Consider the following 4,862-nt stretch of genomic DNA (forward strand, 5'->3'; position numbering starts at 1 on the left):
CGACCGTGAGTGGAGATTAAACCATAATGGAGAAATAATGGAGACAAATTATGGTGACAAAAACTTTATTCATCAAGGAGCGGAGAATACATATCTGGAGCATTTCAAGGATAGAAACGTATAAGGTGCTCGATGTGCCATGAGATGGGGACATCGATTTCGTCTAAGTCACACAGGCGATAAGACCCTGGTCGAGTAACCTCTTTGACGACGTAAGGCCCTTCCCAGGGGGAGGAGAGCATCTGCATCCCTTCAGTTTTTTGTTTTCTATGGAGAATGAGGTCGCCAACAGCAAATGAACGACCTTTGATGTAGCGGTTGTAATACATCCGCAAGCCTTCTAGATATTTGGCTATGCGAATGCAGGTGATTAGGCGTTCTTCCTCGGCCCTATCGACATCCTTTGTCCAAACAGCTACGGCTTGCTCTTCATCATAATTTTCCACCCTAGGTGCTCGAAAGGCAATGTCCGCTGGTAGTATGGCTTCTGAGCCATAAACAAAGAAATATGGAGACACACCAGTGCTATGACTAGCTTGAGTACACAGTCCCCAGACCACAGTTGGTAGCTCTTTGAGCCATCTGCCCGGATGCTTTTCTTCTTTCTGATATAGCCTCTTTTTGAGGGCATCAAGGATCATGCTGTTCGCCCATTCAACCTGGCTGTTGGCTCTAGGATGGGCAATGGAGACGTATTTGACAGAGATGCATCGGTCTTCATAGAAGTCCCAAAAGTGATGGCCAATAAACGTAGTTCTGAGGTCGGTGATAATGCTGTTTGGGAGACCAAATCTATGGATGATATATTCGAAGAGCTTGACTGCTTTCTTTGCAGTAGCCAAGACGAGCGGTTTATACTCAATCCACTTGGAGAACTTTTCGATGGCAACATATACGTACCAAAAACCACCTGGTGATGGCTTGAAAGGCCCAATCATATCCAATCCCCAGCATGCGAAGGGCCAGGAAGCTGGGATGATCTGTAGGTCTTATGCCGTCACGTGTATTTGCTTGGCGAAAAATTGCATCCTTCACAACGTTGGACGAGGTCTTCTGCATCGAAGATGGCTATGGGCCAGTAAAAACCAGCTTGGAAAGCTTTGCCGACCAGGTTTCTCGAGGCCGTGTGGTTGCCGCAGGAACCAGAGTGAATTTCGAGAAGTAGCTTCACTCCCTCTTCTTGGGTGATGCATTTCTGTGGTATCCCTTCCTTGGCACTTTTCCTCATCAAGTTGTCATCCACCAGCATGTAATGCTTGCTTCGACGGATTAGGCATTCGGTTTCAGTCTTGTCGGTGGGTACTTCGGTGCTGGCGAGGTACTTGATGAACTATTCCCTCCAATTGGCGGCCGGTGAAGGTACCGTAAGTACCAGCTGCTCGGCGGGGGAACTTCTTGAATTTCCTTATCTTCTTTAAATCTTGAACGAAGACCCCTAGCAGAATCGTGGTGCGAGAGGAGCCTAACTTGGATAGGTGGTCGGTGAGCTAATTTTGATCGCGTACCACGTGGTGGTACTCGATACTGTAGAACTTCCTTTCAAGCTTCCTGATTTTGGCGCAGTATGCATCCATCTTCTCACTAGAGCAGGACCAGTCTTTGTTGAGCTAGTTGATGACTAGCGCGGAGTCCCCGTATACCATGATGCATTTGATGCCGAACTCAACGGCTATATGGAGTTCGTGGAGACATGCTTCATATTCGGCGGCGTTGTTGGAGGCCGAAAAATGTATCCGGAGAACATATCAGAGCTTATCCTTGGTCGGCGTGATGAACAGAATGCCCGCACCAGCACCGTTGATGTTGAGAGCGCCATCAAAGTACATCACCCAGTGCTCGAGGCAAGTAGCGGCGATGGGCTCTTGAATCTTAGTCCACTCAGCGACGAAATCAGCAAGCACCTGAGACTTGATGGTAGGCCCGCTTCTAAATTCGATGAAGTTCTGAGCTCGACAGCCCACTTGATGATGCGGCCATTGGCCTCTTTGTTGCAGAGATGTCCCCCACAGGGAACTCGGTAACCACGGTGATCTTGTAATACTCGAAGTAGTGGCGGAGCTTGCGCGACTTAATCAGGATGGCATATACCAGCTTTTGGACCTAAGGATAATGAGTCTTGGGCTTGTTAAGAACATCGCTGATGAAGTATACTGGATGTTGCACCTTATAGGCGTGCCTGGCCTCCTTGCGTTCGACCACAATGGCTGTGCTGATGACGCGAGAAGTAGCGGAGATGTAGATCAGGAGAGTTTTGTCTGGCCGTGGCACCGTCATGATCGGAGGCTTTGTTAGGAACAACTTGAGCTGCTCGAAAGCTGTGTCTGCCTCCTCCAACTAGGAAAAGCGCTCGGAGACCTTGAGGAGTTTGAAGAACGGTAGCCCTTTTTCGCCGAGGCATGATATGAAGCTGCTTAAAGTAGCCATGTAGCCTATAAGCTTCTGTATATCCTTGATGCATTTTGGCCATTTCATGTTGGTGATGGCGGAAACCTTGTCAGGGTTGGGTTCGATGCCACGTGCGCTGACGATGTAGCCCAGGAGTATACCGAATGGAACTCCAAAGATGCACTTTGAAGGGTTCAGCTTCCATCGGTACCTTTTTAGGTTGGCGAACGTTTCTTCGAGGTCGGCGATAAGATCATCGGCGATCTTGGACTTGATGACCACATCGTCGATGTAAGCTTCGACATTGTGGTCGATCTGTTGATCGAGGCACATCTGGATAGCCCTTTGTTAAGTCGCCCTGGCATTTGTGAGTCCGAAGGACATGGTGGTGTAACAGTATGCACCAAAAGGCATGATGAACGACGTCTTGATCTAGTCTTCTTTCTTGAGGGAGATCTAGTGATAGCTAGAGTAATAATCGAGGAAGGAGAGCAGTTCATAGCCAGCGGTGGAGTCTAAAACCTCATCTAACCGAGGCAAACCGAAGGGGTCTTTAGGGCAGAGTTTGTTAAGATCAGTGTAATCAACACACATTCTCCATTCTTTATTCTTTTTTTGAACGAGAACAGGGTTTGCTAACCACTCAGGATGATACACTTCTTTTATGAATCCGACAGCTAGGAGCCATTTTATTTCTAGCCTAATAGCCTCCTCCTTGTCTGGCACGAATCGGTGGAGTTTCTGCTTGATCAGTTTGGTGATCGGTGAGACATTCAAGGAGTGCTCGATCTTCTCCCGCGGTACCCTCGGCATGTCTACAGGTTTCTAAGCAAACATGTCGGCGTTGGCACATAGAAAGGAGATGAGCGCTCTTTCCTATTTGGGGTCAAGGTGAGCCCTGATCTTCACAGTCTTGCAGGGGTCATCGAGGCCAAGGCCGACCTCCTTGGTTTCCTTAGACTTGGCAGAGGCGCGAGGAGGCTCTAGCGATGGGATCTCCAGGTCATCGGTGGGCACCATCTTGGTGTCGGTGACCACACTAGCCATCTAGATAGAGAGGTCAATGGCTTCAGCGAGAGCAAGACTCTCTGCCTCGTAGGCGTAGGCGATGGAGAGGTTGGCACGCAAGGCCAGGACTCCTACAGGCGAAGGCATCTTTAGCACCAGATCAGTGTAGTGCGGTATGGCCATGAACTTGTCTATAGCTAGCTGACCAAGTACAGTGTGGTAGGCGGTGTTGAAGTCAGCGATGTAAAGTTGATGTGCTCAACATGGTAGTTGCTTGCCATGCCGAACTATACTGGTAGGGTGATCTCTCCAAGAAGTTTCGATGCCCTACCAGGTACCACACCCCCAGAAGGAGGAGTCTGAGGGTGTGAGATCTGTTATACCGAGGCCCAACTCCTTTAGGGCTCCGACGAAGAGGAGATTCAGAGCGCTCCCACCGTCGACGAGCACTTTTCTGAACAGCACTTTCTGGATGGTTGCGTCGAGGATGAGGGGGAAATGCCCTATGTAGGGGATGTCCACCCACTGGTCGGCCCTACTGAAGGTGATGGGGACCTCGGACCATGGGCGATAGCTGGGGTTAGCAGCGGCGTCTTCCATAGTGACGGCGAGCACCCGTCGAGCGGTGAGCTTCCATTCTCTTCTGCTCTCGGTGGAGGCGAGGCCATTGAAGATGGTGGCTACCACCTTGTCGTGGTCCTAGAAGGCATTGTTATTGTCCCCAGGTGGTCGGCAGCCTCCGGCTTCATCGTTGGTGTCATCGTCCAGCTTTTTGTCTTAGAACTCAGCCAAGCTGAGGCAGTCCTTCATCTTATGTCTGGCGTTCTTGTGGAGAGGGCACGGGCCATTGAGGATCTTCTTGTATTGCTCGTTGTAGTTGCGCTTGGCACGGTGTTCATTAACAGCGGCGACGATGTGGTCTGGCCGGCAGCGGTGATTTTGGCCAGACTTGGGTCCTTCTGGCCGATCACAGCCGCTGTCACGATGGTAACTATGGTCATCGTAGCATCGGTCATTGTGGCATCGGTCGTCGAGGCGATCGTTGTAGCGGCATGTTGGGCGATGAGTGCCCACATCCGCGTTGAAGCGCACCTCGGCTTCCTTGGCGTCGGCGTACTGGTTGGCGGTCATGATCATCTCGCCAATCCCTATAGGTGGCTTGCGGCTAAACTTGGAGCGAAGCTCGCGGTAACGGAGTCGTCTGATGCAGGTGGTGATGACCTCCACTTCCATGATGTTGGGAATAGAATTCCTCATCTCAAAAAAGTGTCTGATGTAGCTGCGGAGGAGCTCGGACGGCTTCTGGTTGATGCGGTTGAGTTCATGCTTGGTGCCCGGTCGAGTACACGTAGCCATATAATTGTCGGTGAAGACTTTTTTCAGCTCTTCCCAGGATCCGATGGAGTCTGGGGCAAGGCTCATGAACCAGTTCATGGCGGTTGGCGTGAGCATGATGGGAAGATAGTTCG

Source organism: Miscanthus floridulus, chromosome 5, assembly GCF_019320115.1.
Source record: "Miscanthus floridulus cultivar M001 chromosome 5, ASM1932011v1, whole genome shotgun sequence".
NCBI classification, from domain to species: domain Eukaryota; kingdom Viridiplantae; phylum Streptophyta; class Magnoliopsida; order Poales; family Poaceae; genus Miscanthus; species Miscanthus floridulus.